This window comes from Syngnathus leptorhynchus, chromosome 11 (assembly GCF_054491065.1).
Source record: "Syngnathus leptorhynchus isolate UIUO chromosome 11, UIUO_Slep, whole genome shotgun sequence".
In the NCBI taxonomy this organism is placed as follows: Eukaryota; Metazoa; Chordata; class Actinopteri; order Syngnathiformes; family Syngnathidae; genus Syngnathus; species Syngnathus leptorhynchus.
In genome coordinates, this window is record NC_141205.1 from 8,842,793 (window position 1) to 8,856,101 (window position 13,309).

Genomic DNA, 13,309 nt, shown 5'->3' on the forward strand with positions numbered 1-13,309 from the left:
AACTGACTGATTTTTCCTCCCCTCATTTGTCTCAAAGTAAGAAGGAGCTAACGCAGCTACAAACAGCTAAAATGAGTTTTCTCTCTAGCGTGACGGCGCTCGGCCACTCTTCCCTCCTGTTTTGCAGCCACCGTGGAGCGACTAGTGCAGGAAGGAGATGCGGGGACATGTTTGCCTCTGTCGTGCTACACTGACTCACGGTGATCTCTTGAGGGCCCGAGTGGTATCACCAGAAGGGACCGGAGTCAGCTTGTTTGGATGTTTGGACAAAATGTGCCTATAAATATGATGATGCATTCGTGTCCTCACTTCCACCAAAACCCCTGACAATCTCCACTGTCCCCTTTGTATTGGAGTCATTAAAATGAAAACTTTCGTCAATAATTCAGACATTGCTGTATTCGCTGCCCTCCTGGTATTGGTTTGTGTCGTTTGAGGCAAAAGGAGTCGCAGATTTGACAGATGTTAGGACATGCGTAGCCGCAGAAACGGAAGAAAAGGCAACTTGAAAGCAGTCTGCATCCTTTCTGCAAGCACATCACATGCATTATTACATCTTAGCTAGTCAGGCACACCGGTTTCTCTGAAGTGGTTGTACCTTGTGAAATTCAACTTTTTATTTAGTTGTTTTTTATAAAACGACGGCTCTTGCTGTGACTATGTGAGAAGAAGTAAAGGCTAAGAGAAAGTTATAGACTTGGACAGGAGATGGACGACTCTTGTGTCACTATTTCCGACATCACTAAGGAAAGCTAGTTTTAATATTTTAATATAGTCCCTGTCTAAAACCTGAAATTATGTGACATGATGATTATACTGTTACAAAAAACAACCCACCTGTATATCAAAATATAGAATATGATTGATATATATAACAGATTTGTGACACAATTAGCCATAGTTATTAGGAATAATGGATTTTAAGACATTTTTTTAAAATCATCAATCAATAAGTAAATATGTAGCGATTATAATTGTTATCAAATTATGGCTTCAATATTTGATATTTTAAGATTTCGAAATTATGATCAACTGTGTTATGCTTTTCATCACAATATCTAAGTATAAAAGTCTTTATAAAGATAAACTATATTAAATACAAAATATTGTAGTGTTGTGCTTTGTTTCACTTCGACAAAAAAAGAGATGTAATTGAAGGAGTTTTTCCAAGCTTTAAAAAGTCACACTTTTGAAATGATGTTAATCATTATTATTACAATTTGTTGTGATCTTGAGTAAAAATGTGTTAATTAACTTTAACTGTCAGATCATTGGAACAGTTTTAAAAAGCAGGACAAGCAGCTTTTCATTGCACAACTTACCTTTCAATATTTACTGGCTCGGTTTGCTTTAGGTCTCCAAATCTAGCTACGGCCCTGGACTGCACCAGCCAAAGTTTAAGTGCCAGAACTCACACCACACATTGACTGACTTCTCCCTGTGTTGACGTTTAATAGCAACCACAGCAGTAACCTCCAGAGTGCAAGTGAAATGTTTATCACTAATGACACCTGTAAGTAACACCATTGCAGCTATTAAGGAGATGTGCTCTATGCAGCCAGTGAATATTAAACTTTGCTGCTACCTCAACTTCTATTGTGCTTGTGAAAAATGACTGTCAGGAATCCAGCCGACTGCAGGGGGAGAGAAAGCACAAAGCAGCGGTAGCCAAGCAGCGCTGCTGGGCAGGTGCCTGTAGATCCATTTTAAGCAAATCTATTATGAAAAATGAAATATGCAGATGGAAAAAACGATTGCTAACAGGAAATGTGTCCTCGTCCTTGCATGAATCGCAATAGAATGTATTATGTTCAAACTATTGTATTGGTAGCTCATGTTTAAGGCTTTTGGATGTGACATCTTGAATCTGTGGCCTCTCAGAAATACTGTTGGAAATAGTACAAAAGTTCAACTTTAATTAAGTTTACTTTCCACTGACAAGCTCCTACGGCAACTTTTTCAAAATAGAGAGCACTGTCACAACATGAATGGCCTCGAAGTGGCTACTGTTGTATGAGCGTCTTTTGGTTGGGCAAAATCAACGACGTCAAGAGTGAAGCAGAACCTCCAAGGTAGGTCATTTTTTATCATTCTCAACCGCCATAAAAGTGTAAAAACAAAGTTAAGCGCTGTGATAATACAAACCTAATGTCTCAACTTTAACTGTAATTGTCTGAAACGGTTCGTTAACCACAAATGTAACCTAAAACATCCACGAGAGACGTTTAATTTAAGGATTCGCTGTACTAGGACAAGGTTTTTCTTCTTTCTAATTAGCATGATAAACTCTTGACTACATTTTCATGAGGATAGACTTAAGCATGTGTCAAAGATAGTGTTTAACAGTGCTTGGCAGTGTTTGGATATGAAACGAACAAGGTAGCATAGAAGAATCAAGATCCTTAGAGGACTAATTAGGCGCAATGAGAAATCTTTGTTCTTGTCTTAAAGAAAACTTTGGAAAGACCAACCACATCATCACTCCCCAAGCACACACACACACACACAAGTAAACTACCGTATATTCCGAACTATAAGGCGCACCGGACTATAAGGCGCACCTTCAGCGAATGGCCCATTTTAAAACTTTGTCCTTATATAAGGCGCACCGGACTATAAGGCGCACCATTAATGCATCGTGTCAGATTTTTAATCCAAATCAAATCATTCTCCATTTTATCTTATTTATTTCAACTTCAGATGCAACAAATTACTTTGTAATCACAAAATAGTCTTTTTAATTCATGATTCATTGTCTTCAGCGGGCCACTTATGATTGATTTCATGACATAATGCTTCGGGCCAGTTTAAATTTAGGAATTTGGTCCATATATAAGGTGCACCGGACTATAAGGCGCACTGTCGGCTTTTGAGAAAAGTTTTGGTTTTTAGGTGCGTCTTATAGTCCAGAAAATACGGTACTATAGAACCGACTACTTTAAAAGTAATCCAAAATCTTAAAACATATTTGAGATTCTAACATAATGGCATGCACATGAGCAGCGAGCACCAGAAGCAAATGAAGCACGCTAGCTCGTTAGCTAAGTAAGGTCTTCGTTAAGTGTTTCTTGTCAAACAATGCAAACAGGAGACTTAAATGGAAACAGCAATCACAATAGTTGCAAGTACTTTGTTCACCACCAGGACTAAAAACAAACAACTATGCCAAAATCAACAATCAAATAATGACAAAAAATAGACTTGACTTTGCATCATTTCTGGATTTCTTTCGGCTACATTAGCTTCACAGTATAGCTAGGAAAACTATGAAAACACAAAGTGAATCGACTGACAAGACTAAATTAATACAATTTCATGGAAGAAATATTGGGAATGAGGTTATAAATGTAGGTCAGTCTTTCTGATGGACGAACTATCATATTCCCTTTATTTGGTTGAATTTCTCCTCTGACTAAAATGTAATGCAGGAGCCCAGCTCTGTATGTAGGCCATTAAGTTTATTAGGTTTGTTTTTATTTTGTATAAACTTGACATAGATGTATTTCTACCCACAAAAAAAAAAATCAATTTAAAACCTCGGCATTGTCATTATACTGTCACTCGCCTTCCAAGACACGCTTTGTGCATTTGTACACAGGATCGTGTTGCAAGCATGGGAGTTAAAAAGCAAGATTTCCGCATGATGTTATATTTCTATATATGCCAAATTATACGATAGATGGAAGACAAAAATCATTTTGACATCAGCATATAAATGACTTCTTTGTGCTCTCAAGTAAATGTAGAGTCGGCTGCTTTTTTTCAAAGCCACTGTTGACATTATAGCGTATTGACTTTGAGGATTAAAGAAATTAAAATCTTCACTCTCCGTTCAAATTCTATGCGATTATTGCATATTGACTGTGTGGATTAAAGAAATTAAAATCCTCACTCAAATGGTAGGTACCTCAATACAAATTCTATGTGAAATATGTACATCAATATCACAGAGTTAAAAGCATATTCACTGTTCCAATTTAGCCTGCAACTATCCAGACGTCTGAATTTGCTCTGCAATAAAAACATTTGAGTGGAGCTGCAGTCAGTCTCCCCGGCACCTGACTCACTACTGCATTGATGCTCGGAACGATCATTTTCTCTGCTACTCATCTGTGTAGTGGCTCACGTCCAACTCGCCGCTTTGTTTCACATCCAAGAGAGAAAAAAATTAAAATGGAAGCACATCAAGAGTAGACAGAAGTGTTCCTTACCTTCAGTATGTGCCAGGTTCAGGTCTTGAATCGCATTCAACAACATTTTTGCCCGCGCGCAGTCGAATGAAAATAACCCAATGTATGTTGTTTGGAGGAGGTACACTCATTCCATGGCAGGAAAACCAAAGCCAAGATTGAGAACCTGGAAATAATACATACAAGGCAGTAAATAAAACCTTATGACAAATGTGTCTTCAGCGACATTTCATTACTGGTCTTTGTTGTGTCCACAATGTCAAAATCACAATTTTCTTAAAAGCATTATTTTGATTGAACTATTGCATTAAATTTATACAATTGTACTAACCATGCTGGCTTCAGGCTTTAAAAGGGTTATTAGAAAATTAGAAATTACAGTTTAAAGTGCTTTTATACCACAGTAGCAATTATTGATGCACACTACCTAAATGAAGCATATCCTTCCATCTTATATATCGCTTGTTCGCCTGAAAGTTGCGGGTTAGCTGAAAGTGTAGTAATTAAATTTTGTTTGATTGTCCCTATAAAAACTCTACAGGAACGTCCGAGCCAAGATTGAAAACCAAAACCTCAGAACTTTAATACAGATTGTGCTCAAGGCACCGACCATCATCTACACTCAACAAAATGAAACATTGACTTCGTTGGAAAGAAAATACAGCAAGCTTCTTTAATTTCTCTGCGGCACTTTTAAGACTGGCTTTGAGGATTAAATGTCATTTTCAAGGGTAATTAAGGTCTACATTTTGGAATATCAGATTTTTTGGTTTTAAGACTTTTTTTAATGATCTGCAGCAGAAAAAAAACATTCTTCTGAGTCGATAAGAGTAATCCTTGGTGCTGTGTGCAATGATTGCTCCAGTTACATGTACAATATATTTGACCTTAAACATTTCCTCAGGATACCGGCCACCTCTGATCATTCATATCTACCCCTGAAAGGAAATTATTAACACATATAATCAAATCATATTTTGTGTTTTCTTAAAAAAATGACATATTTTAGCATTGTGATGAAAAGTTTAAACAAATTATCTCACTTAAGCTAGCTAATTTGAGTTGAGGTTCGATGGAACCTAGTTTGGATATTTGTGGCTCTGCTGGAATTCTAAGTTTGCTACAAAAACAGCTCTACCTTGGTCTCATTCTGTATGTCATAAAAGCTTGGCAGTTCAACAGGGGTGCGTACACTTTTGTGTTGTACACATTTGTGTTATTGAATGGCATGGGGTTTAGTTTTGCAGTGTGAAAGTACACACAGTTGTGTGCCTTGTGTGGCTGACAACACATTGATGACCTTTGAAAACACCTACCCAAAAACACCTCCAAAAATGAATCATTCATATCCAGCAATAAAGATCCTTCATGATTAAAATGAAGTGAATCTACTTTTTGTCAGTTCATCTGCAGCAAGATGACACCAACCCTCTTTAGACAAGGCATCACTTTGCAGCGACAGACCCTGGCAAATTCACTTGAAAAATGTGTCAAGGCGGAGCGGTGAGGAAAATTGCACTGACTTGACTTTGACCCCTGTCTGGCAGCATTGCGGGACTACAATAAAGCAGACATGTTGTTTTCTATTATTTGCTCGCTCCTTTCCGAGCAGAAATTGTGGTCATTACGCCGACAATAGAGCATCACTATGCAGATAAATAATCCATGGCGTACAATTGGCTCAACTGTAGGATGACAGCTGAAAAAAAGACAATGCACTCCAGACACTCCCTCAGCTTTAGTTTCATCGACCAATACCCCAACCCCCAATGCAGTCATTGCAGAGTCCATAATAAAAATGCATCAGATGGATCTTCCTGTCCTCAGCAGTACGTCACTCAAGAAGGAGGGGAGGGATGGGGGGGGGGGGGGCACCATGTAGACCTTTATGAGAGCTAATGACCCACAGCTTTTACAGTCTCTCAACCATCAGCATAATTCGATTCAGATGCTGCTAGCATCAACCAGCCATTTACGTGCCCTTGAAAGTAAAAAAATGGCAAGCATTATTGACTCGAGAACAAGGGAAGGATGGGCGGCTCTTCGGGGATATTTCAAATAACTCAAGCAACATTTGGATTTCTCGTTTTTCGGTCTGAACTCTTAAGTTGGCACAGATACCGATACCAAGTACCGACCGATACCAGTTTTGATGCATAAAAGGTACCCACCACCAAAAAACAATGACAGCCCTAATGAGAACAAGATGAATGAAAAATTGATAAATGGGGGGGGGGGGGGGGTGAACAAATGTTTTAGCGTGAGTTTCTGGTATCATTAATTTTTTTTGCCTTTAGGCCAATGATTCACTTTAATTTATTTCTTAAGAGCTACCCTCTTCAATTTGTGTTAGTGCACTAATGATCCTCAAGTTTCATTCCCAGCAATCAACTTGCTTTTCCGCTCTTGAGTACAGCGCTTTTCATATGTTTGGAAGCCAAACAAATCTTTAATTGCAAACACAAATGTGACTTAGGCCCATTGATTGACTTTTTTTTTTTTGACTTATTGAAAATTATGAAAATATTTCAGAGTTGGATACAGATACTGATGTTTCTCTGCTGTGTACAGCATACTGTAAACAAGACATTGTTGGCACTGTAGCGGTTCACAAAGCTAAACTCAATTCCCATTCAATGTGTCAAGCACAATTGGCCAGTGACTGACAAGCAAGATGTCCAAGATGTGACCATGAACAAGATAAGTGCCACAGATAGAGATTTTCATGTATCGCTGCATTGTTTCAAAGACTTAAATGAGTTGGAACTTAAAATTGAGCAATGTCATTACAATCACACTTTCAGAGTCTGTTTAATTAGAAACTGTTTTTCAACTTCTGAGAATTGACATGACATCCACTGCTATCATTAAATTAATCTTAGACCCGTTTACACTTCTTTTAATTTCTCTTGCATCAAAATACATCTCCTTTCAGTTGCAAAATATGTTTCTAAATGAGCCCAACCCAAATAAGATAAGCACAACCCGCATAATACAAGAATTGCATGCCGCGCATAGCGATGCAACCACCATTGAGGAAAGATAATGTGAAAAGCCAGCATTTATGCACCAAAAACAGCATATGCATATTTTAAAAATGAATCAAACTTGAAGTCTGCTCCTATCCGGGATGCAAGCGTGAAGCCCGGCGAGTTCTAATGCAATGAAAAGCAACATCACGCTAACTGCAGCGGATGGAGATGACAAAGTGTGTGTACATGAGTGTCTATTTCCCAAGTCATTAGCGGTGAAGTTCTCTCCATCCAGCATCGAGAAAATGTTCTCAGTGAAGCTGTCAGTGGTGATAGAACTTGGGCTGGAAGTTCTAAACTGGACACACATGCATGCACGCGCACACACACACTGACAGTAACTCGAAGTAATAGAGCTTCACGCTGATGAAACCCACTGCCAAAACAAATCTCGCACAATTTTCCTTAAGACACAATAGCTGCTATCTTTTCTTTCACGGGATATCGTAAACAGTTGTATCACGCTTCTATTTATAACCCACATTTGAGATCATCTTTCGTAGGATTGTCACAGTCGTACATTTAGACATTATCATATTCATTGTGAAGTAAGTGACACAGCCTCGCCGAATCTCTCACCACCCGGATGGAGGCTGATATGAAGAGAACTCAAATTCAAATCATCACATTTTGAAGGCACAAAACAAATGATATGAATCTAAAAAAGCAGACTGAGATGGTTGTGTAGCTATATAAGGTAACAAAAATACCTCAAGTATTAGATACGCCACAGTTCCAGATTGTGAAAGGTCAGGGGAGGCAAACCTATTGGACTGTGTGCGTGTGCTGCCATGAAATGCGAAAAAAGAAATAAATAGATCAACCCTGAGAGTAACTGTTCGGCCCAATGGGCAGAATAATACAGATATACATGACGGAGCGGTCACAATTAATTGCCCAGTTAATGAAAAAGTCAACCCCCAAAATGTCTTTACAATAACGTGTCGTCTGTGGCCCCACTAGTCTAAAAAACGGCATTCTAATTATCATTGTGTTTGTGGAATACAAGTTAAGCAGCAAAATCCACCTGTTTTTATCTATCTCAGAGGGCGGCCAGTTTGCCACTTGCTGTCAAGTGAAAATCACAGTTACCAGGTCAACAACCAATCAGGGCTCAGTTTCAGAAAACCGATGAGCCGTGATTGGTTAGAATCCGTGACAGTGCATATGTTTCATGTGAGTGACAGCCCTTTGAATGCCCGGCGACCGGTCCAGCTGAGATCTGGTGATATCTAAGTTCCCTGAATAAAATGTACAAAATGAATAACAACATAATACTAATCTATCACATCGAGTAATGCCCATGTATTTTTACCCCACTGCAATGATTTCACCCAACCAGAAATCCCAACAGAAACTGACCCAACCAATTAATTTTGAACCAGAGCCAGAACACAACACAGCATGGCAAACAGTCCAACAATAGTGGCGTAGCAATTAGAATCCACACCACAAAATCCTAACTGATGAGCCTTCTGCTTCACCTTTGACGTCTCATGGAGATTTTGTAGCTACTCGCATTCTGACGGCGAAGGGTCTGATGCCTGCCGGTGTTTCACACTCACAGCTGCTGTTAATGTGCGAGTGCAGGTGAGCATTATTTCCACACTTGCACTCTCTGCGGCCAACAGCGCTAATGATGCAAAGGTTATTGGATTTTCATCTCGCATAACGTGACATGACTGCACTGAGGTAGTAAGAAGGTCAAATTGTTCCTTGGCACGTTGTTAGTACAAAGGTTTTGCCTGCATGTCTCAATGACCTCATCGGTATGAGGTAACCAAAATATTTGAAAAAAAAACATGATGCGCTGAGGTTGTTTTTTATCAGCCCAAAACTACATCTACAATAATAAACAATTGAGGGTTTTCTAGACTTGTGTTGTTCACAATGGGTTAGGGTTGTGTTACTCTTGGGTTATGTCCCACTTCTTTTGTTACTTCTTCACTCTGTGTCCAGTTTTTGGCAGGGATGGGAATTTTGATATGGTTGGTGGATATTCCGCCATAGCTTCAGCAAAACTTCTGAAGCCCAAAGCAAGAGATCAGAATGAGGCCACTATGTGTTTGCTTGCAGCAAATGACCAATGCCTTTTCTGTCACGCCTTCCGTCTCTGTTAGGTTGTTTTGTTTTGTCTGGATTCCACATTATCGTACTGAGACGAACCATTTTCTCAAAGGCGCTGCCATGGTGACCGACCGAGGGCATCTTCCTTGAAGCCCTTTATTTGATTAAATGAACACCTGCAGTAATTTTGTTCAGATTATTTCATGTTACACTGTGTGTTAATTGTTGACCATCCTCCCATCTGCAGTTCCTTCTCAAGGTTTCTCATTTTTCTCCAGTTGGGATTTTTGTTTTGTTTTTCCTTGCCTTCCTTCGGGTTAAAATCAGGCAATGTCAAGTATATTTGTCAACTGTGTACATGTGAAGCCCTTTGAGACGGTTCTGTGATCAAGCGCTATATAAATAAACTTGACTTGACTTGATGTGCAATGACTTGCAATAAAGCAACACATTTTTTTCCCGACCAACAACACAAAATGCACCAATGATGAAGAAACCGCAAAGCTCACGGATATTTTTATGCTGTCTGAGCACAGCCACACACAACACAATTCAGCTATGCATACAAAAATCAGCTCATCGTTCACCTACCTTCTTCATTTTTAAAAGACAAGTAGTTTTATTTTATTGTAGTTTATACAGTGGTTAACGTTTCTCGATACTTTTATGACACTTAAGGCCAAACTGCTACACATTGTCGCTAATGCTGATTTTATGCTGGCGTCACCTTAAGCCTAGAACAAATGAAGCCACCTTATATTATTTCCTGTGGGAAAGCTTTAAGGTACCACTCTGTATTATCTTTTCATTTTAAGTTAGGTGGATAAAGGATAGTCATAAAAACCCTCGGATGGGGCTCAACGAACAGAATATGGTAAATAGAAGCCGCAGGTTGACTAAGATTTCTAAGCGCTGCTGAAGTAGCAAAATGTACTGTCATTGTATCTTCTGTTTCAAGCTAAAAGTTGGGGAAAACATGCAAATTCAATCCATTAAGGGCAGAGCTGAAGTTGAACCCTGAAGCTCGGAACTGAAAGAATGATGTAGCGCTGTAACGGCGTGCTTCCACACCTCAGTTCAATAGTGATTAAAACAACAAAACAATAATTACTGTGTACAGATGTGTTATAAAAGCAAGTGGAAATGCGGATGGGTCTCTTGCTGCCATGCGCTGATCACAAGAGGACTCAAAGTGTCTTCTTGAGCAGCCCTAATGTGGTCGTCACGGCGACTGCGACCTCTGAGGGCGTCTATTAGCATCGCTAATGAGGTTGGTTTGGTATTTACAGGATTGTGATGTACAGCGATGTTTTATTTCATGGTGTTATTCTCTTCAATGAAAATTCGATTGCACAATTTCACATCCAGCGACACTTATTATGCAGCGTGTGTGAGTGCGTGTGTTGACTATCACCCAATGAGAGCTGATAAAGCTGAAATGAACACAATTTTCAATAGAATTCCTTTAGATGGATGGTCCTTTCTTTTTGGCGCATGTTTCATCTCCCTGTTTGCCACTAACAGCAAAGCCTTCATCTCAATGTAATTTCCCTTTTGTGTGAGACAAGTTTTGCAAGTCAAATTTCTGCCCTTGAATTCAATTAAAAAGCCTCCGCATATAGCGTATGGCGTACATTTGCATCCAGATAATCTAATTCCTCAATGTCAATGCTTGTTTTTCTTGTCCTTTATAAGAACAGATGATACATCTTGACTGGAGTTGGGCAAGCCACCTGGAAGCTATGGCAAACGTGACATGAAATTTCTGTTCTATGGTTAATTAACAACAATATGGCGTGAATTCAAGTTAACTGATGGACTGTGGAGTGACGGTGTGCGTGTGGCAGAGTAGGCTACTTCCTGATTGATATTGATACAGTTGTCCTTATCTATCAAAGGGGCCAACCCCTCAATTTTTTTTATAATAATGTTGCATGTGACCACACTCATCTAAACACAGCATTCTCATTAATATTGTGTTTGTGGAATATGAGTTAAGTAGCAAGATCCACCTGAGTCTTTGGGAAGTTTTAAGGATTTAGCTAAGCTACTATGAAAACATTTGGTTGAAATTGATGTTGCAATGAGCTAGCAACTGACACTGGCAGAAATATGGAAGCACATCAACTCGTTAATTCAATGCCAAGACAAAACATCTAAAAGTAGACTCAGACACGGTTTCTCCCTTTAAGAAGTACAAACACTTTAAATTGTTATTCTGTGCTTTACACACGGCATGTACGGCTGACAATATCTGAACCAGCTCATTTAGAACGGCAGCCTGACTCCCACAGCTTAATTATCTCTGGCAGTATCATCAGCGATTCTCAGTGTTTTTTCGCTGCATCTTTTTTATGCTTGATTGAAAGAAACATTTCTCTGTCATTTACTTTCCTACTAATCTAATCATTGCAATAACTCGGATATGTTTTCTCACTCTGCTGGGAAGTTACTTGTGATCTGACTGAATATATTAAAGCCCTTGCTGTAACCGCATGACACGGTGTGACAAGTATGGGCTACTAATTGAGTGCACAAGGAACAAGCAAAAGTCAAATTACATCCTTCACTCAACATGATCCCACAATTACTATTGTGACAAATGATTTTTTTCCTCGACTTTTCCTCTAATAGACAACAATCTATTAATTTGCGTTTTAAAATCCAATGTATATCTCCTGCTTATTAAGAATATGCATTTTTTACTGGTCAGAAGTAATTGACACACTTCATTCCTTAAAGACGCTATTATAAGTGGGTTTTAACTCCGTAACAGTTCCAGATATTTTGCAAGACCGTAAATGCATAATTTATCGACATGATATATTAATATTCATTCATTATTCATGGCCGGTGCTGCTGATCCTGCGCAAGGGTCGCAGGAAGCTAGACAGACCGCCAGTCAATTGCCACTGCAACACTCTGACTCGACAACCATTCCAACTCAATGTTACGTATGTGGTTGGAGTCACAATGGCACCAGCTGGAGTAGGAACTATTATCTTTAAATGCATTTGCTTTTACAGAAATACTGTATTGGAGAACAGGAAATAATATGCAGAAAGATGTATTACTTTAGGATGAAGTGTTGTTCTGTATTGATTTAACTTCCATCAGATAAATTAGAGCTAGCTTCCAAGCAAAGCCTTCTGAATAATTGAATTGTAGTATTTACGTCTTCCCACTGGGCACATACATGTTCAGGTGTGTGTCTACAAGTCCCCACTTCACGACAGAGATGTGCTTCTGCAAAGTGGGTGACTAGTGTGCTGCGTTTCAAGAAGGTGCTTTAATTGGCCATGATTGAAATCGGCTGTGACTACTCCCACAGTGGCGCAGCCTTCCCTCATGCAGATCCGCCATATCCAACTTTTGGACAGAATGCTCTCTCTGAAAGGGCCGCTAACATTTGGAATGGTCTTCCTCTGCATATCCCGGAGAGTCCTAAACTAATCAGCTATAGAACTCAACTTAAACTATGGCTGAAAACACAGGAATCCTTACAGTCACAAAAACTGATTATTAATATGGAAAAAAAGACAACTCATAATTTCAAATTAACATGCATAATGAACCGTACACCTGGAAAAATGAGGAACGATAAAAATCAAAATTTTTGTCTTTATTAAACCTTTTTTTGCTTTTTTACTGGTATTTTTACCGGCCGCCTCAACCTAATTTCGAGTGCTCCTGACTGAGTTTATTTGTTTATCCAGATTTCACTGTTTCGCTGTTATATTCACCAAATAGTAAATATGAGGTTTCTTCATTTATTCCATGCATAGTTTCATTTGGTTTTAAGTGAAGGAAAGCTCATGAATATTGATGAGGAATGTTTATCTCGACAGCTCTGTGCCGCGCTAAACCTTCTTTAGTCCTCGCCGCAGTGTCACAATCTACCTGTTCCTTTGTAACATCAGTGGCAGATTTGTTTTAGCACGTCTATGCTATAGGCTAATAATGCGTCATATTTTTCCACTGCATTTGATTATGCAGACTGGAAACATTCCCAGGCTCATT

General features: G+C 39.0%; 1 long non-coding RNA gene across 7 annotated transcripts in view; it reads right to left on the reverse strand.

Annotated features, from left to right (window-relative positions):
- Window positions 1–13,309, reverse strand: part of LOC147049373 (uncharacterized) — a 62,534-nt gene that overhangs the window by 8,243 nt on the left and 40,982 nt on the right. For 5 of the 7 annotated variants that reach the window (XR_015067573.1, XR_015067571.1, XR_015067572.1 and 2 more), the window contains one exon: window positions 4,212–4,356. This is a non-coding gene — a long non-coding RNA (uncharacterized LOC147049373). Of the gene's footprint in view, window positions 1–4,067; window positions 4,140–4,211; window positions 4,357–13,309 lie in introns of all 7 variants that reach the window. The other 2 variants (XR_015067569.1, XR_015067568.1) reach the window with 1 other exon arrangement.